The 21,778-nt window shown below is 44.8% G+C and overlaps 1 long non-coding RNA gene across 1 annotated transcript in view; it reads right to left on the bottom strand.

Moving 5' to 3' along the window:
* Positions 1-20,825, bottom strand: part of LOC141111660 (uncharacterized) — a 68,410-nt gene extending 47,585 nt beyond the window's left edge. Inside the window, exon 1 of the long non-coding RNA XR_012236471.1 lies at positions 20,714-20,825. This is a non-coding gene — a long non-coding RNA (uncharacterized lncRNA). The remainder of the gene's footprint in view (positions 1-20,713) is intronic.
* Between the last annotated feature and the right edge of the window lie 953 nt (positions 20,826-21,778).

The following is a 21,778-nucleotide window of genomic DNA, read 5'->3' as shown; positions in this document are numbered from 1 at the left end:
GCTGCAATTAGGCAACTGCGAGTTGTAATGTTTTTGTACCTGAACCCTGTCCAAGACTAGACTGTTATCCAGCATGAATTCTTGGATAACAACGTGCTTGACTTCCAGTAATGAAAAGATTAGAACATTTGTGACATCCTCTCATCCCACTGGTATAACATGCATAATCTCAGAGATACAATGTTACATACTATAAAAATAATTAGGAATAGCCTTTCTCAATCCAGAGGAACCTTTTAAATAATTTTCAGGTCTCAGGGAACCCTTTCAAAAAACAATTTAGTGGGGGTCAGTGGAAAAAAATGCCCCTTATATTAGTGAAAAGGAGGGGTTTCTGGACTTTGAATGAGGTGGGTAAGTGAGGCCAAGAGATCAGTCACCATTGTACAAAATTATTTTATTAGTAGAAAATGACATGATAACATGATAAAAACCCAAAAATTGAATAACCTTTTGGCAGCACGTCTATGTCACAGGGCATACACAATTGGCCATCACATATTACTTCACAAGAACCAATATCACTATTCATCACCAGTGTGGACACATTCTTTTCATGGGGACCTTTTGTATGCGCCTGGCCTTCCCTCTGTGTGCTCTTTCCTCAGCCCCCAGACGTGACGTTCTTTGGCGGCCTTCGGACGTTGACCTCATGGGGTCTACACCCTACTGCCATACTCTGGTGCAAACTGCCCCTGAAGAGTGTTTGATACACAAAACGCGTCCACCCTGAGATATGCACCAAACAAGCAATTCATTTTAAAGGTTTTATACATTAGTATGTCTCTATTTAGAAGTCTTGTGATCATGTGCATTCTAGAAAGTATTTATCATTTCATAAGGATCATTTGCCCTGCATATCCTGGGGGCTTTTACCTTGTCCACAATGTATTAATCATTGTGTATGTACTTTGTGACTGTTATTCCATATTTGGGTTTTTATCATGTTATCATGTCATTTTCGACTAATAAAATGATTTTGTACAATGGTGACTAATCTCTTGGCCTCACTTACCCACCTCATTCAAAGTCCCAAAACCTCTCCTTTTCATGTATGCATAGGGATGGAAACTCATGTCTCATTTAAAGTCCCAAACCCTCTCTTAAAAAAGCTAAACATGGACACAGCAAATATGGCAGCCCTGCCAAAACTGGCTCACACAACTTCCACCTTTAAAGGGCATGTTTAAATGTGGCAGATGCAGTATATGCAAGTATGTGGAGCGCACGGACGTGTTCACTGGTTCTGATGGTGAGAAACAGTTTAAAATTTATAACTTTATTAACTGCAATACCACACGAGTGGTCTACATGCTCACATGCCCATGTGGCAAAAAGTATGTGGGGAAAACTAAAAGGAAACTCAGGATCAGAATCAGTGAACACGTACAGAGCATCCTCAGCAAGGATGACGAACGCCCTATTCCCCTACACTTCCTTAATCATCACGGTGGGGACCCTACGGGACTTACTGTCAAGGGTATCTACAAGCTAAATCTCCCCCTCAGAAGGGGTGACTTCGACAGGATTCTCTGCCAGAAAGAAAAAATGTGGATATACACCCTTGACAGTATGTCCCCACATGGGTTAAACAACGAGTGTAATTTATCAGTATTCCTCACACCATAGGTGCCGGGGGAGAGTCCTCATACCTTCCTGCATTTGCCCTGCCCATTTTAACATTTAGTTGACCAGACTGTGATTTTTTACTTTCCCCTTCCCCCCCCCCCCCCTTTTTTTTTTTTTTTTTTTTTTTTTCAACTAAAACCCTCTCTCCATCACCAAAACCCTATCCCCTCTTCCACCCCTGGTTTCTTCCCCCCCCCCCCCACTCTTCACCTTCCCAGTCTTATTTAACATCTCCGCTGGGGGCACTGCACCCATGGACGGGCCCAACCTATTATTTGTTGTTGTCTTTAGATTTGAATGGCCGTCTATCTGTTGCGCTGTTGCCTAGACAACGGCTAGTTGACGTATCAACGTCTTCAATTGGAATTACTATACAAGCCGCTCCCTGCAACCATTGCGCATGCTCTGAAGAAATCCTTGACGGATGAAACGCGTCAGCATGACGCCATTACGTTCGACGTAGTACCCATACAGACCCACCCACCAGCCCTTGGGATCTGATTCGCTACTCCGCTGAAGCCGCTCAAGCCCTGCCGAAAGCCCGCTGAAGCCCGCTGAAAGCTCTACAGCACGGAACCCGGAAGTTATCGTGGCTCACACCGCATCCTGGCGGTACGCTACCACGTCCCCTCATTTCCACTACCCTGGTGGGCATCTACCCAAACGGACTTTCCAGTTACCCTGACTTGATCAGAGGATGATCCAGCTGCTTTGCTTACATTGAGGAGGCTTGGAGTGTTCAACGTGCCTGGTGTATCTGGATGTCTATGGTCTGGTGAGATCGCTTTATTATATCCAGCTCAGACGCTGTCTTCATACACCAATAGTTACACAGGCACATACCCCCTCCTGCACCTCTGCCCAGCACCCACACAGCCGTTCACGCATGGTTACCAGCTGTGGCTGAGCATTCACCTGCAAGTGCTACTATCAGCCTCTGCTGTCTGTAAAGTCACATTCAAGTTTGCCAACGGCAGTGTGCACAGCGGAATTCCCATACCCACGGCTGCATACCGTCACCTCTTGGCTTCCAACCTCTACTTAGAGACACTATATATGGGACGATGCAAGTCCAACTAGCCAACTAGATGTGATTGTATGTGTAGTGGTGGCCATCTGTATGTTGTTCTCTGTTTTTAGACAACGTTGTCTATTTTATTGTTAGTGGTGGTTATTGGTCTATTCACAGTCAACTTATTTTCTTGTTGACACTATCTGGTGTATATGTGGTATTATTTTTTCTACAATAAATATTTATATTTTTGCTAAACTTGCTGGTTCCTCACTGAAGAATTCTTTTTGCTTCCCTCCCTTTTGTTTTTTGATATGTATTATAATTCAGAGGTACACACCCACTTATGACCCTCCTGTTGGGTGTTAGCAAGTATTAGCATCATTAGGCAGATCTCCTATGGGTATTATTCCCATCTGTCTATAGCTATATGATATCCAAGCAAAGTGTCTGATTCATAAAAAAAAATTTTTTTATTTTTTTTTTTGTTTATTCAGCCCTGTCCATAGACTGCCCACTCATGCATTTTGCTCCTCACAGAATTTGGTCACAGAGAACAAAGCCCCCTGGGAGGGCCAAAATGTGTCAGAGGAGGGCAGTCTATGGGCAGGATTGCCAGTGTCCAGGTTTGCTGTGTCCAATGGTGGCTAGTGCTCAAAATTTTTAGGGGGGCGCAAACCATCTGAAAAATTCTGATAAAAAAAACATCAATTGCAGCCTCACTGTTCATATCAAATGCAGCCATTGTGCCCATCAATTGCAGCCACTGTGCAATCAAACGCAACCACTGGGCCCATCAAACGTAGCGCAGCCACTGTGCCCATCAAACGCAGCCACTGTGCCATCAAACGTAGCCACTGTGCCATGAAGTGCAACCACTGTGCCATTAATTGCAGCCACTGTGCCATCAAATGCCGCCAGTGTGCCCATCAAATGCCGTCACTGTGCCCATCAAATGCCGCCAATGTGCTCATCAAATGCCGCCAATGTGCCCATCAAATGCCCTCATTATGCCCATCAAATGCCGCCACTGTGCCCAACAAATGCCGCCATCATGCCCATCAAATGCCGTCACTGTGCCCATCAAATGCCGCCATTGTGTCCCATCAAATGTAGCCACTGTCCCCCCCCTTAAGTCTTACAAAAAAGTGGTTATTCACTAATAGTGGTTATAAACTAAATAGAATGCCCAAGTTGTAAGTGAAATTACACTCTGCAAGGGAATTTTCCCCAGAGCTTATTGAATGTGGTGAATATTCACTTTGCAAAGAATACCCAATCCTATGTGCAAAAAAAAAATAAAAAAACAGCATTTTTGCTTGTACATGATTAGATGATGGAAGTCAGCAGAGCTTTACCTTATTCACTTAAAGTGATACTAAACACGCACGGTTTAATTTACATTGTCCCTTCTATTTCTGTATGTGGATTAGGGATGAGCTGAACACCCCCCGGTTTGGTTCGCAGCAGCACATGCGAACAGGCAAAAAATTTGTGCGAATAGGCGAACACCGTTAAAGTCTATGGGACTTGAACGTGAAAAATCTAAAGTGCTAATTTTAAAGGCTATTATGCAAGTTATTGTCATAAAAAGTGTTTGGGGACCTGGGTCCTGCCCCAAGGGACATTTATCCATGCAAAATAAAGTTTTAAAAACTGACGTTTTTTCAGGAGCAGTGATTTTAATAATGCTTTAAGTGAAACAATAAAAGTGAAATATTCCTTTAAATATCGTGCCTGGGGGGTGACTATAGTATGCTTGTAAAGTGGTGCATTTTTCCCGTGTTTAGAACAGTCCCTGCACAAAATGACATTTCTAAAGGAATAAAAGTCATTTAAAACTTCTTGCGGCTGTAATGTAATGTTGACCCCCCCCCCCCCCCCCCAGCCCATTACCTGGCCCTTTGGGTCTGGTATAGATATTATGGGGAACCCCAAAATTTAAAATATTAAGGGAAACCCAAATTAAAAAAAAAAGGCGTGGGTCCCCTAGGCCCTATATACTCTGAACAGCAGCAGTATACAGGCGATCCCCGGGTTACAAACAAGATAGGGACTGTAGGTTTGTTCTTAAGTTGAATCTGTTTGTAATTTGGAACAGGTACATTTTGTAAGTGTAGCTCCAGCCAAAAAATCTATTTTTAAGCTTTTTGGATAACATAGGGAAGGGTTATCATCACCCCTGTAACATTTGTTATGCTGTCTGTGTCCCTGTTCAGAAGATTTCACCTCACTTTCTGCCCCAATGAAAATTTTGGGTTATTAGGGAAACAAGGATTGGTGATAAAGCATCAGTGGAGACACCTTTTTTCCATATTAACTCTTACAGGAGAGAATTTCCCTTCCTAGGGGTAGATTTCCTCACACTTCCTGTTGTCTCCCTCCGTTTTTAAGTAGGAGTCATTTGTAAATCGGATGTTTGAAAATAGTATATACTATACGGCCTGCCCTATACACTCTGCGGAAAATTGGGCCTTAGGTGTTGGTGGTACCAGAACACTGTAAGCCCTCACAGTTACTTTTGGTGGGCGCTGGAACGGGCCCGGCTGTGAAATATTATATCAAGAATTGTAATTACGCGCCCCTGTTAGACAGGGTTACAGAAATTGGGCCTTAGGCAGTGGTGGTGGTGGTGGTGGCACAACACTGTAAAGCCTCACAGATACTTTTGTTGAGCGCAGGAACAGGCTCTGCTGTGAAATATTAGATCAAAAATTGTAATTACGTGCCCCTGTTAAACAGGGGCATAAAAATTGGGCCTTAGGCGGTGGCGATGGTGGTGGCACAACACGATAAAGACTCACAGATACTTTTGTTGAGCACAGAAACAGGCCCTGATATGAAATATTAGATCAAAAATTGTAATTACGTGCCCCTGTTAAACAGGGGCATAAAAATTGGGCCTTAGGCGGTGGTGGTGGCACAACACTGTAAAGCCTCACAGATACATTTGTTGAGTGCAGGAACAGGCCCTGCTGTGAAATATTAGATCAAAAATTGTAATTACGCACCCCTGTTAAACAGGGGCATAAAAATTGGGCCTTAGGCGGTGGTGGTGGTGGTGGCACAACACTGTAAAGCCTCACAGATACTTTTGTTGAGCGCAGGAACAGGCCCTGCTGTGAAATATTGGATCAAAAATTGTAATTACGCACCCCTGTTAAACTGGGGCATAAAAATTGGGCCTTAGGCGGTGGTGGTGGTGGTGGTGGCACAACACTGTAAAGCCTCACAGATACTTTTGTTGAGCACAGTAACAGGCCCTGCTGTGAAATATTGGATCAAAAATTTTAATTACACGCCCCTGTTAAACATGGGCAGAAAAATTGGGCCTTAGGCAGTGGTGGTGGTGCACTGAACCGAAAATATTCCTAGAAGCTAGCATCATAAAGATTGAGGAGGAATAGGATAGTCACTTAGCATATGCAGTCTTCAAGGGATCCCACATCCATAGAAAAATCAGTCGGTTACATCAGCATCAGGTGCTTGGTAGCTGGTGATCCAAAACTGATTCATTTTTATGAATGTGAGCCGATCAACAGAGTCTGTGGACAGGCGCACTCTGTGATTGTGCGTTCAGAAAGAATGCTGAGTGCAGGACAGGCCAGTAGCTCAAATGCATATTGTGCAAGCTCTGGCCAGTGATCCATCCTCAAGACCCAGTAACCCAGTGGATTTTCGGTTGGAAAGGTCTCCAAGTCTGATCTTGCCCCTAAGTATTCCTGCACCATGTAAATCAGACACTGGCAGTGGTTGCTGGAACTGATCAGACCTAGGCGCTGAGGACTGAAGAATTGTCTGAAGTCATCGGTCAGCCGGCCACCTTCTCCACTGCTCTTTCTGTGAATGAACGAAGCCTCAGCAACACGTTGTCCAGCACTAGGAAATTGTAACCTCCCAGGCTCTGGAAACGCATTGCACAAACCTTTCTGCACGGCCTCCCTAAGATGTTTCATCCTCTGCTCCCTCTGCGAAGGCTGGATAAGTTCTGCAACCTTACCCCCCTCCTCCCAGCCACGTACAACTCCATGGGTTTCTGGGAACTGCAAGCGATCCCTTGAAGACTGCTGCTGATGCTGAGTGTTATCCTCCACCTCCATGCTGACACAATCTTTCTCCTCTTCTTCTTCCTGTGTGATTGGCGGGCCTGCAGGAATACTAGGATCTGGATAAAGGGGGCCTTGAGAGGTAAGGAAGTCCTCCTCTTCCCCCCGCTGTTCTGCCTCAAGTGCCCTGTCCATTATTCCATGAAGCGTGTGCTCCAACAGGAAGACAAGAGGGACAGTATCACTGATGCATGCACTGTCACTGCTCACCATCCTCGTGGCCTCTTCAAATGGTGACAGGACAGTGCATGCATCCTTGATCAGTAGCCACTGGCGTGGTGAAAAAAAGCCAAGCTCCCCATACCCTGTCCTGGTGCCATACTCACTCAGGTACTCATTGATGGCCCTCTGCTGCGTGTGCAGCCGCTGCAGCATTGCCAACGCTGAGTTCCATCTGGTGGGCATGTCACAAATGAGGCGGTTCTTGGGCAGGTTTCATTGTCTTTGAATGTCAGCCAGCCGTGCACTGGCATTATATGACCGGCGGAAATGACCACAGACTTTCCTGGCTGTTGCATGGGAGGTCGTCATATGTCTGGTCAAGCATGTGGTGCCCAAGCAGCTGCTGTTTTGGCCGTGCTTGATACGCTTTTGACATATGTTATAAACAGCAACGGTGTGATCTGCTGCACGTGTCAAAAAAGGCCCACACCAAAGAACTTTTCAAAATATGTGGGGAGTCAGCAGCGCCCTGCACCTGCTTAGTGCTGCGGTGTGATCCAATAGGGTGGCTACCCTTAAGCTGCCCCCTGGAAGGAATCCTCCCTCGTTTTAAATGTGCCTCCTCCTCCTTCTCCTCTCTTCTATCAGGCACCCAAGTAGAGTCAGTGACCTCATCATCCCCTCCCTCCTCGTCACTGGAGCAAACTTGGCAGTATGCTGCAGCTCGGGGAACATGACTGCCAGTTTCTTGACCTTCTTGGTACCCCCTCTCCCTAGGCTCACATTACTCCCTTCCTCAACCTGGGTACCATCATCGGAGCCTTCAAATCGCTGTGCATCCTCCTGCAGCATGTACTTGACACTGTGGTCGAATAGTTCGGGGGACTCCTCCGTGCATGATGGTGGGGCTAGGGAGGGAGTGACTGCTGACATGGAGCCGATGGAATAGGCCGCTGCATTATCAGGCAAACTACTCTGAGCCTGGGTGACAGAGGATGAGGAGGATGAGGAGGACTTTGTTATCCATTCCACCCACTCTTCTGCATGTTGTGGCTCAATAACATGGCCAGCTGCAGAAAAAAAGAACAAGCGTGCCTCGCGGCCACGTGCTGTGGATGCACCATGTCCACGACCAGCACTGTTGACTGTAGACACAGAGCCTGCTTGCTCTCTTTTAGTGGCCTGTGAGCGTCTGCCTCTCCCTGGTGGCCTTCCGGACATGCTGTAAATTTTGTTTAGCAAAACCACACTACACTGTATCGTGTATTGTGTACACCACCAGAAAAGTAGTAGTAACTGCACTAGGGGTGCACGGTACTGTGTACACCAACAGAAATGTAATAACAACTATGGGTACACTGTATGTATTGTGTACTGTGTACACCACCAGAAAAGTAGTAACAACTGCACTAGGGGTGCACGGTACTGTGTACACCAACAGAAGTGTAATAACAACTATGGGTGTACTGTATGTATTGTGTACACCACCAGGAAAGTAGTAACAACTGCACTAGGGGTGCACGGTACAGTGTAAACTAACAGAAGTGTAATAACAACTATGGGTGTACTGTATTGTGTACACCACCAGAAAAGTAGTAGCAACTGCACTAGGGGTGAATAGTATTGTGTACACCACCAGAAGTCTAATAGCAACTATGGGTGCACTGTATGTATTGTGTACTGTGTACACCACCAGAAAGGTAGTAGCACCTGCACTAGGGGTGCACGACACTGTGTACACCAACAGAATTGTAATAACAACTATGGGTGTACTCAGGGCTTTTTTTCTCAGAGAATAGGTGCAGGAACTCCCCCCGTCTGAGTGACCCCTTGTCTCTGCCCCCTACCCACCTCTGACCACCGTCCCTTGATTCCACCCCTTACCCACCTACCAGTACTGCCGCTTTTAGAGAATACAGAACCAAGTATCATTTTGTGGTGCTAAATCATTTATATGGAACATGTTAATAATAAAAAGAAAAGCAGTAAAATAGATCCCCTGCAACCAGGAACAATAGAATCCCAGCAATAGATCCCCACACAATAGACTCCCCCAGCAACAATGGACTCCACCCCAAAAACAATAGATTCCCTGCAGCAACAGTGAACCACCCACAACACAATATCACACCCAGTAACAAAATATCCACCCAAGCAACATTAGACTCCCCCCCAGCAGCAACAACAGATCTCCCAGCAGCCAGCATCAATAGATCCTCTAGCAGCCAGTAAAAATAGACCTCTCCCTCAACAGTAGATCCCTTCCAGCAACATAAGACCCCCCCCCCCAACAACAATAGATTCCCCATCAGTAACAATAGACCCTCACACAAAATCAGATCCCCACCAGTGACAATAGATCCCTCAGCAGCCAATATCAATAGACCCTTCAGCACACCCCACACCCCATGCTATTACATACATTTAGTGCTGGAGGTGCCGGAACTGCGTTCCCCCGCGTTCCCGCTGAAAAAAAGCCCTGGGTGTACTGTATTGTGTACACCACCAGAAAAGTAGTAGCGACTGCACTATGGGTGCACGGTACTGTGTACACCAACAGAAGTGTAATAACAACTATGGGTGTACTGTGTACACCACCAGAAAAGTAGTAGCAACTGCACTATGGGTGCACAGTACTGTGTACACTGCCTGAAGTATATTAGAAAAAGTACACCAGAAACGGCCTACAGTCAGATATAGCTAAACTGGATACAGTGGATATATATATCTATATATATAGATATATATAGATATATATATATCTATATATATCTATATATATATAGATATATATATATATACAAGACTGTCTGTATATGTATATTAAATACACTGCAGCTAACTGAATAACCTGCCTGCCTGAAGTATATTAGAAAAAGTACACCAGAAAATGCTTGCAGATCAGATAAAGGTAAAATGTATGCAGTGGATATATATATATATATATATACGAGACTGTCTGTATATATATATTAAATACAGTGCAGCTAACTGAATAACCTGCCTGCCTGAAGTATATTAGAAAAAGTACTCTTGCTGTCGATGAAGGCTTGCTGCCTACTGCAGGCTCCACCGTTTGACATTTCTTCTATAGATAAGGGATGGGGCCACCTGGCTATGTCACCTGGTGGTCCTGCTCCCCTGCGACATCACCGACCCAGCGTGCACCGGTCCATAATGTCCCAAGGGGGCGGGGCCACTAGGTGATGTAGCCAGGTGGCCCAGCCCCTTACCTATATAAGAACTGTCAAACGGCGGAGTCTGTAGTAAGCAGCCAGCCTTCTTTGATGGTGGGAGTTGTTGTTTTTTTCTCCTTTTTCAGGGGCGGCATGATTTGGACTTACATCGGATAAGTAGGACCCTCTTTACAGATCCAACACAGAGTCCATCATATCCATGGGTACGCCCACAGGTTTTCCTGTGTTCATGTAGGACACATATTTGGGACAATACCATGTATTTACATTGAAATAGTTTCTCCATGTTTGTTTTTATAATATGGTTTTATCATGATATAATACATTTGTATTTTTATCCAATTGATTGCGTTCTTTTTCATTTGGGTCTACTGGTGGTTACCAGTTTAATGTCCATATACACCTTTGTTTTGTGGTGTGATGTGGTGTGATGTGGTGCCACATTCTGAATTATGTCACAATAATCTCCTACCTCAGATGTGATAGGGAGAAAATGCTCAGCATAGAAACTCACTGAAAACGGAGATGGTGCAGAGTTGCCAACACTGCCCTGCAAATCCCTAACTAAATTGGGGACATGAACAGAAGGTGGACACGAGTATCTCCGCTGGCTCGTGACGGCTTGCACATGATTGGATAATGGAACTTAACAGAGCGTCTGCTCATTTACTAAGCTCTGGATCAAATGCCATTGAAACTGTGCTTTCATAGTGCACAGTCTATTTGCTTTTAGTAAATGTACCCCCTGTGTGTAATATATACTGTAAGTCAACTTGTTCTTAAGCGCTCTAAAAGAGAATTGTGATTTATGGGTTATGACCCAGAATGCCCACTTACTTACCCATGAACATTGAGTGGCAGAACTGCATGCTGGGTAGGATATAAAAAGTTCAGCGTGGCCATTTTCTTTCTCTTCTGGATGCGTGGCCTGCCTGTGAGGATCTGTGAGGAGGTGGTCCAGAGAGCCGTGGCCTACATCTTGCGGAGTGGAACAACCAGCGACTCTGCTTTACACCTGTGTGCTGGAGAAACAGTGCAACCGGATCGGTAGGGATCCAGAGACGTCTGACGGAGCCATTTGAAGGTCCCGGTCATCTTGTGGAGTGGTGCAGCGTGGCAGAGCTGACTGACGGCAGGACTGAGACCAGCGGAACAGAGGAATCCATTCATTCAGACCTGGAGTGATGAGAGGGCAGACGCCCGCAGTTCCTTAACGCACTTTACACACTTAGACTCATACCACAGTGTTCGCTGAGACCTGTAGTTCTGCATAGGGGTCTCATTCAAGCAGACAGAGATTAAGCAGGCCTCAAGCCTATACTTCGCTGAGAGCTGATACTGTGCGGTTCAGAGACAACTGTATTGGAGGCATTTACAAGTGTGTTATACAGCAAGAACGGTTTCAATTATTATTCTACACTATTGCTTTGCTTGTTAAACCCTTGGATTACAATCACTACAGTGTAATAGCTAGCAGAAGACAGAAGATCAAAGACTACATCTTTCATTGTAAGGCCTTGTGTTCAGTCACAGTGACAAAGGACTACATCATACAGCAGGAGGAGCTCATTAGTAATTGTATTGTGCTGTGTGTATAACTTTGCATTACTGTGTTATTACAGCGTGCTGGAAGTGGAAAGGTGCCCAGTGTAAAAGACATTGATCACTCTGAGCACTATTTCCACTTGGAGACGCACCTGCAGGGGATTATCCAAGAAATCTTTATACTTTAATAAGTTGTGAAAGTTCAGCGCATTATCACATTACGTTTGTGTGGCAGTGCCGTTATTGTATTTACTTTTCATACCAGTCTCAGTAAAATTACATTCTGGTTAATTTCAATGTGCAGATGAAGCTACGGATACCCAGTTAATGATAAACGGTACATTATTGTGTATTGCATATTGTGGGAGTGTCATTAAGTGTTAAGTTTCACACCAACACCGCACCACAGCTGTGTCAAGCGGGTTGAGCAAATTCATAGGGGGTAAGGATAGCAGAGTACAGGCCTAATCAAATATCAGCAGCTCCTTCGGGGGTCAGTGCTACATACATAATCTCAAAATAATGTGTACATAAAATATTTATATTTAGATACCTTCTGTGTGTTGTAAATATTACTGTGCGGATGCTGCAGCTGGAGAAGTCCTGTACATACAGTATTGGTATATCTATTTATTTGGAATGCTGGCATTCACAGAGGAATTTATGAAGGGGAGGTTCATCTTATATATCTTGGAAGTTGGCCAAGTTACGTGGTCGCAATTGAAGAGCTAGCTATGAATCAATTGTTGCAGATAGATGTTATGCCGCATACACACGGCCGGACTTGCCAACGGGCTAAACTCCGTCGGCATTTCCGACGGAAAGATTTAGAACATGTTCTATATCTGAGTCCGTCGGAAATGCCGACAGAAAAAGTCCGATGGGGCATACACACGGTTGGAATGTCCGACCGAATGCTCCTGTCTGACTTTTTCTGTCGGGAAGTCTGGCCGTGTGTACGCGGCTTTAGTCCTTAAAAAGATCTTCGGGTGGACAGATCTATGCACTTAGGGCTCAAAGGAAAATGTACCCCAGCATTGTAATTCAAAGAACTCAAGCATCATTATTTAAAGTGCATGTAAACCCAACTGGGAAAATCTCATATGAGCTTTACCATGATAATATTACTTGAAAAGCCTATTTTTATTTTACTCACTAGCTTTCATGAAAATAACAGCTGGTGATTCTCATATATAGGTCCTTGTTTGGGCATTTTGTGTTGTGAGGTAGCAACGCTCTTGTCCTTATTTCGACAAGTAAATGAAAATTTGTGAACCAGCTTTATATTGCCAAAAGCATCTCAGGAGCATCCCTAAGTCTCCATAGCAACGCTTTTCAAGGTGCAGCCTCTTTGTAAGTTAAAAATGAAAAGTTTTAGCTTGACAATGAGGTTGCTCCTCGAACCGCGTTTCTGCAGAGACATCAGGATGCTCCTGGTCTCCAGGAAGTGATGTAAGGTACACACAGTGATGGACTTCCAGTTTTCTTCCAAACACTGACATCTGCCCAGTTGATAGCTGGCCGTCGCTGGTACCCAAGCGCACACCCGCTTTCCTTCAACTGTGCTTCTGCCTTCCCCCTCTAGAGTTGCCACCAAACTGGGAGGCTGGACTTGCACCCTTGTACCCCTTCTACACCACACAGCAGCTTCTGTTGACTAGGATCATCCCCATGTATGTGGATGTATCACGTACCTGGTGAAGACTGAAACGTTGTGGAGGCCTCGCTTGCACCTCCCGCCCAACACTCCTGAAGGTGGAGATAGAGAGTGTAGGGGCAAGGAGTGGTACAAGTGCCATAATAGCTGGCTGGTGATGTACACTCTGTGGGTGGGTAGAGCTGGTAGTCGTAGTCCTCAGAACAGGATGCAGGAGCAGCTTGGCACCAGAGTGAGAAACACAAGCAGAACCAGGAGAAGAGCAGCAGTGGTACAGATACAGCAGGCAGGCCAGGTCCAGTAAACAGGCCGAGGTCGGAGAAGCTGGGTAACAGACCTAGAGCAAGAGCAGAAGTGAAGTCCAAAGGCAAGCCGGGTCATACACGGGTAAGCAGGTACAGCAGATCAGGTGTCAGGAACACAGGACGAGGCTGAAGTCCATTCAGCAACTGCTTATAGTGACAGACCATTTAAATAGGCCACTGGGCACCAAGTGCTAATTGGTATGTGCACGTTGAACTGGCACAGTATATCTAACATTGGCCCTTCACTCGAAAAAATTAGCATGTTTGCAATGTGCACAAGCATGAGCATGAGTACAAATCCGCAATGGCTTTTGATACTAGGAAATTTGGTTTACCTTACAGGATGCTTACATTTTTTCTTGTGTTTTGGCTTACTATTTATTGGAGTTTCCTTTCCCTGTTTGCCTCCTTAGCAGCTACATGAGATATGGGGATCGGCCATAGTGTTTTAGCTTAGTGAACCGCTATTCTATCAGCTGAGAACTTTTGAACTTTATTACTAGACTTTTGCATTTTTGCTAAAACTGGACTTTTTATCTACACAATAAATTGGTGTTCTTTTTATGGTTGTCTTTTTATTTCATGCCATTTGGATTTGTGCACTTGTGGTACTTATTGTTTGTTTGCCAAAAAACTGCCTATGCAGATAAGGGGTGTCTGTAGATAAAAACAAACTCCAGCTTTGACTAAAGTTGAGTAATGCTATAGGTGTAGGTCGCTTAAGTACCTCATGAAGCCTGACTGGAAAACTCCCAGGACGTTGATAAGAGATGCCTAGCTGATACTTTTCACCCCTACCATAACAGGAGTGAGCTCTCAAATGCTAAGCTCAGAGCTACTGCATCAGGGGAGAGAAAGCGTATGTGAGGAGGTTTGAATCAGAGAAAGAGCTCACTCCTGAGATGATGGAGATGAACAGTAACAGCTAGGCATCTCTTAGCAATGTCCTAAGAGTTTTCCAGTCAGGCTTCATAAAGTACACAAATGGTCTACACCTATAGCAAAAGCATTATTCAACTATGTTTAAAGCTGCACAGCTTGCATTTATCTACTGATGTTTCTTTTCTGCATAGGTAGTTTTTTTTGTAGAAGTGAACTAACCCTTTAAATACTATTTAAGTTTGACCATTGTTCACTTTATAGTGTTGCATTAGAAATAACTGTATGATTTCTATAAATACCATATATACTCGAGTATAAGTCGAAATTTTCAGCCCCTTTTTTGGGGCTGAAAGTGCCCCCTCGACTTATACTTGAGTCACCGCCGTCTGCCTACATGATCAGCGTGTCATGCAGGCAGACGGCAGCCAGCGTGTGCTACATAGCACTCGGCAGCCTCTCACTGTTCAAAAGCCGCGTCTCCTCGTCTGTGATAGGCAGTCAGTGTACAGCCTATCACGGACATTCTCTCATCCTCGTCCGTGGTATGAGGATGAGAGAATGTCCGTGATAGGCTGACCGCTGACTGCTGGGAAATGGAGTTTTCTGCCTATCATGGACAAGGAGGAGGCGTGGCCTTTGAACAGTGAATGGCCGCCGCACACGCTGATCGGTGCAGAGCGGCACACGGAGGATGCACAGGACACAGGTAGGATGCACACAGGTACATATACACATGACACATGCACACATACACAGGACACAGGCACATATACACATGACACATGCACATATACACAGGACACAGGTACATGACGCATGCACATATACACAGGACACAGGTACATGACACATGCACATATACACAGGACACATGACACATGCACATATACACAGGACACATGGCACGTGCACATATACACAGGACACATGACACATGCACATATACACATGCACATATACACAGGACACATGACACATGCACATATGCACAGGACACATGACACATGCACAGGACACAGGGAGGTATACAGCTGCAGATGGGCATTGTTGACCGTCTTTTTCCACTTACAGTAGCTGCTGCATTTCTCACCCTCGTCTTATACTCGGGTCAATACGTTTTTCCCATTTTTTTGTGGTAAATTAGGGCCTTGACTTATACTCGGATCGACTTATACTCAAGTACCTGCCTGTAAACCACCCTGTCACATGCTCTGTCAAAGGAAACTATAAGTTCCTATGCTGATACACCTTGCCCAGGCATATACAAATGTTGTCACCATTTTAAAAATCGGCAATGTAAAAAACAAATGCAGTCAGCAACAATTAGGAAATAAGCCCTCTGAAAAAACACATGCAGCCTGCAATCACTGTAGTACATGTAGACAGGGACAGCCTGTAAAGAAGTGGTCTTTTCTGGACAGGGTTAAAGAAGAATTCCAGACATTGTATATTTTTACATAGTTACATTGGTATACCTTACCTGGCTGCTTAGCATGGGACCTAGAACCAAGTAGAGATCACTGAAAGGAGAAGTAGGGCCAAGGCTCTTTTGACCCTACTTCTCCTGTGGGTCACAGGAGTGTACTTAGTTCTGCACTCCTGTGACCTATATTCAGCTGACAGCGGGCTAAAGTTTGTTGTCAGCTAACGTCACTCTGACGGTCCAGGAGAGATCCCGACTTTAATGTTCGGATCCACCTAGATTACTGGCCAGCAGCTGGCTCAGCCTCTCAACGAGTCACTGAAAGCCTGAGCCAGCTGCTCCCATCCACTGCACAGCTCGGGGCTCCAGTGAATGCTGGAGGGGCAGAGCAGAAGACCACTGAAGATCAAAAACTGAACAATCAGCAGTCTTTGTTCACTCTGTTCTTTGTCTTATGCCGCGTACACACGAGCTGACTTTACGGCATACTTGGTTCGGCGGACCGGAGTCCGTCGGACAATTCGATCGTGTGTGGGCTCCAGTGGACTTTTTTCCCCCAAAAGTTTGACGGACCTAGAAATGAAACGCTAGGGCAGCTATTGGCTACTGGCTATGAACTTCCTTGTTTTAGTCCGGTCGTACGTCATCACGTACGAATCCGCCGGACTTTGGTTGATCGTGTGTAGGCAAGTCCGTTCATTTGGAAAGTCCGTCGTAAAGTCAGTCGAAAAGTCCGCCGAACCAAGTATGCCGTAAAGTCCAGTCGTGTGTACGTGGCATAAGAGGCAGCAGAGGACAGGTGCAGTATTGGATCAATTCTGCATCCACCTTTTTTTAAATTCCCAAACTTCTCTTTGAAGAAGCGTTTTCTACTTCAGTGATTTCCAACTTCCAAGGGCATTGGCCAAGTATGGTACATTGGTCCAAACTGGATTAATGTAATTGTGCAAAAATATACCTTGCCTGGAATTCATCTTTTAGCATCTACAGTATATTAATAGACCTGCTAGCACCTACAAGCACTATACTAATCTCTCCCTATGCACTTTGTCAGTAACACTCTCTATGCTTTCCCCATCCTATTTTCCTGTTGTATAAAGGAAATTGTCAATATTGTTGCTGTGATCTCACTTTTTTTATAGTGAGAGGGCTGGCTTATCCAATGTCTCATTATCAGCTCTTCTAAGCCACCAGACCTGAAATGTAAAGGCCAGCAGCTCAGTTCAGTGAATTCTTGCATTAATTCTCCTGGGACTCGGAATCTCGAAGACATGGGGTTTACCCCAAATCAATGGTAGCAGTGAACTTGAACCTGATTCTCTTAGTTGGGTTTGTTTTTGCAGAGGAATATCCTTTCCCATGGGAAAAGTGTTGACCTTTGAGACCAAGTTGAGTTAAAGCGATTGTAAAGGTATGTAAAAAAAAAAAAACATCTCTATACTTACCTGCACTGTGCAATGGAATTGTACAGAGTGGCCGCAAACCTCCTCTTTTCGGGTCCCCTGCCAGAACTCCTTGCCCCTCCTCTCTGTCCACTGCCCCCATGGGAAGTCGCTTCTCATGGTGGCACTTGTGTCCAATGACACAGACAGCGGCACTCGACCCTGCCCCTGCTCCCTTGTCACTGGCTTTGACTGACAGCACTGGGAGCCAATGGCTCCCGGTGCCCCAGCAAAGCCAGCGAGACCCGGAAGTGAGGGGAGAGAAGACCTGCAGACGTGCAGGACGCTGGATCGAATGGGGACTCAGGTAAGTAAAAGGGAGAGTGAGGGGGAATTCTAATGCCTAAACATTTTTCACCCTAATGCAAGGAATGCATTAAAGGGGTTGTAAACCCTCATGTTTTTTCACCTTAATGCATCCTATGCATTAAGGTGAAAAAACTTCTGACACTGACCGGCCCCCCAGCCCCCCGTTTTACTCACCTGAGCCCGTTTGTTCCCTCGGCAGAGACACACTCACCCTCTCTGTCCGGGGGTTCTCGGCAGCCATTGGCTCCCGCTGCTGTCAATCAAATCCAATGATGCAGGCGCCGAGGGGGTGGGGCCTAGTCTGGCATTCTGTGTCTAATGATGCTAATGCTTGACTCAGGAGCGCACCTGCAAGGTAACCCCCAGGGAGAGCGTCATTGGGAGACCCCGGAAGATGATGATCGGGGCCACACTGTGCAAAACGAACTGCACAGTGGAGGTAAGTATGATATCTTTGTTATTTAAAAAAAAAAATGAGGGTTTACAACTCCTTTAAGGTAAAAAATATTTAGTTTTTACAAACATTTTAAGTTTGCCAAAGATCTATAAACTAAATTTACGAAATAAAACTTATTATTAATTTAGGAGGTACTGCAGTAGTGTAAATGCAAAACTTAGGCCAACCATAGACAGAGCAAATTTCTTTCCTGCAACTACGGGTTGCAGACAGTGTTGACAGAGGAATCCCTCCGCTAAGCCATCGCGTTCTCCCAGTGGGGGGGGGGGGGGCGTTTCCCCTGGGAGATCACAAGGATTATTGCTGGTGGCTACAACAGCCGCTAACAATTATCGCATGTAAAATCCAGCAGACTGGTTGTACCCAAGTTGTTCAATTAATCAACTTGGGTACATTCAGCCTGCCCATACGTGGTTCGAATCTCGGGTGCTTCCTGCTGAAGCAGCCGAGATTCGAACTGTCTATAGCTGGCTTTATTCTATTATGGTTGCCTGCAGTAAGAAAACTCAAGCCATTGTTAAAACCACGAGTACGTTTCATCCTTGGGATATCTTTAGAACGGAGATGTCAATTAAAGCTAATTGTACCCAAGCAGTCAGACTTTACTGATGTGTATTATTTGCATGCGCTTTCTGTGGCTAAACATTTAAGTAAATATTTATTGATGTTAATATTTTTAAAATTGAATAAAATATGACAATAATGATAATTTGACAATCATACTAACTCAAAATGTAAACCTACACTATATTATTATTATACAGGATTTATATAGTGCCAACAGTTTGCCAAGCTCTTTACAACATGAGGGCAGACAATACAGGTAATATACATTTTTGTTTCCTTTTACTATAATCATAATTAAACATAAATACGTATTTCGTAGTAAAAATGCTAATTAGTAAAGGACAATCATATCAAGAAGATTAGAAAAAGGAAAAAAAATGCATGTTGCAAATGATACAATCAGCTCATTGCTGAATCACTGAAGTAAAGAATGGAAGAATGGAAGTCTCACACTACACTGCGTTGTTTTTAGAACAGATTATAGGAAAGTGGTTTGCTGTGTCTAATATTAGATGTTTAATAATATCCACCATCAAAAGCAACAAATTGATGAACTCCTAAACCTTCCATTCTGAGGAGCCTGCAGGCCAACTGCATCATTCTGACGCCCGTACTTAAAGCAAATGCTATGGTGTTTTTGTTTCTCAATATACTGTATTGTTTTTTGCACTATTTGGCATTCTCTTGTTATGTGCAATTATTTGTATGTGCAGTTATACACTATATTACCAAAAGTATTGGGACTTCTGCCTTTACACACCCATGAACTTTAATGGAATCCCAGTCTTAGTCTGGTTCTTAAGGTTCAATATTGAGGTGGCCCACCCTTTGCAGCTAGAACAGCTTCAACTCTTCTGAGAAGGCTGTCCACAAGGTTCAGGAGTGTGTCTATGGGAATGTTTGACCATTCTTCCAGAAGTGTATTTGTGAGGTCAGGCACTGATGTTGGGCGAGAAGGCCTGGCTCGCAGTCTCTGCTCTAATTCATCCCAAAGGTGTTCTATCGGGTTGAGGTCCGGACTCTGTGCATGCCTAATGCACCACAACTTACCAAAAAGGCATGCATAAAGCATTTTTCAACAGCACACTGCACCACCTACTCAACAGTACTGTAAGCAAGCTCCAAAGCCAAGCTCTAGCTTGGGCAGTCCCCCCCCCCCCCCGCATTAATTTGTTTTTAGTATACATATCTTTTTTACCAGGTGTCTTCTATCCAGTCATGTGACAATCAGAACAAGTTGGGCTTTATTATAGCCCTGTACTAAGACCCCTTTCACACTGGGGCGGTGCCAGCGTTAGCGGAAAAGCACCACTAGTTTTAGCAGCACTTTACCGCTGTTAAACTGGCGCTTTCTGGGCCAAAGCACTTTGCAGGCGCTTCAGCAGCGCTTTCCATTCATTTCAATGGGCAGGGCGTTTTGGGAGCGGTGTATACACGGCTCCCGCAGCACCCCAAAGATGCTGCTTGCAGGACTTTTTTTCCCATCCTGCAAGCGCACCGTCCCAGCACTCAGGATTTTACACTGGGGTGGCTTGAGAGGCGATTTACAGTCGCTATTTTTAGCGCTAAAACGCCTGAAAAGCGCACCAGCGTGAAAGGGGTCTAAGAGAAGTATGAAGGCTGTCATTGCTGACCTCTACTTTAAAAATGTTGGTTGCCTGACTTTGTTGACTTGACAAACCATTTATTATGTTGCAGCTTACCAATCCTTAGATGTGATGGCTGCATTTGTTTTCTTTTCTAGGCTTTCTTTCTTTTATTTTCACTTGGTGACCTGACCAGTAAGTCTGTTGTTTTTCAACAGAAAAAGCTGCCCTATAGATGTAGCAGTTGGAGGAATGAAAATTAACACTGACCGGGACGCTTACAATCAATATATCACACAGAACTGTCAGGTAGTGTGTGAGTCAGCACTCACTGGCAGCTATAAGGTGGACCATAAGGGATCAATAACAGGGAGGGGAGGGGGGGACAACAAGATATACCCAAAATGAATTAATAAGAATTAGTCCATACAGACCATAGTAGTAAGGGATATCAAGGAGAAGTCCACAGGACGGATAGATCCACAGGTAGACGGGGATTGAACACACAGTCACCGGCAGCTCCTCACCAGGAAATGGGAGTTTCCTCAGACAAACAAAAACAGCAGAAAGAGGGCGCCTGGGTCAGTGTGATAGTAAAAACAAGTAACACATTAACACTTTATTGCTTTTACTATCACACTGACCCAGGCGCCCTCTTTCTGCTGTTTTTGTGGGATGTTTACAATGATCAGCATTTATTTAACCTCTTGACATCCGCGCTATAGCCGAATGACGGCCACAGCACGGACCTGAATTTCCGTTCCCCTGTGCGCCGAGCGCGCTGTGATCACCGAGTCACTGAGACTCGGGTGATCACCGATCTGAGTAAGGGGCTGGTCCCGGCCCCTTACCATGTGATCAGCTGTCAGCCAATGACAGTTGATCACATGATCAAAACAAAAGCTCTGTGATTGTTTTTTTTTCTCCTCACGCTGAGAGCGCGAGGAGAAAAAAAAGCCGATCACCGGCTCATCTGCAAGAGGAAGAGGCAATTATGCCTCATCTGTGCCACCTGCCATTGCCACCTGACAGTGCCGACAGTGTCACCTATCAATGCCCATGAGTGCCACCTATCAATGCCCACAAGTGCCACCTATCAATGCCCACCAGTGGTGTCAATCAGTGCCACCTAGCAGCGCTGCCTATCCGTGTAACCGATCAGTGCCCATTATTGCCAGCCATCAGTGCCCATCACTGCCACCCATCAATGCCCATCACTGCCACCTATTGGTGCCCATCAGTGCCGCCTCATCAGTGTACATCAATGAAGGAGAAAAATTACCTGTTTTAAAATTTTATAACAAAATATAAAAAAAATAATAATTTTTTTTTTTTAAATTCGGTCTTTTAACATTTTTTTTTAACAAAAAATAAAAAACGCAAAGGTGATCAAATACCACCAAAAGAAAGCTCTATTTGTGGGAAAAAAATGATAAAAATTTAGTTTGGGTACAGTGTTGTATGACTGCGCAATTGTCATTCAAAGTACGTCAGAGCTG

The sequence above is a fragment of the Aquarana catesbeiana genome, linkage group LG11 (genome assembly GCF_042186555.1).
Source record: "Aquarana catesbeiana isolate 2022-GZ linkage group LG11, ASM4218655v1, whole genome shotgun sequence".
NCBI classification, from domain to species: Eukaryota; Metazoa; Chordata; class Amphibia; order Anura; family Ranidae; genus Aquarana; species Aquarana catesbeiana.
The sequence above is the reverse complement of the archived record's forward strand: the minus strand, read 5'-3'. Positions and strand labels throughout refer to the sequence as shown.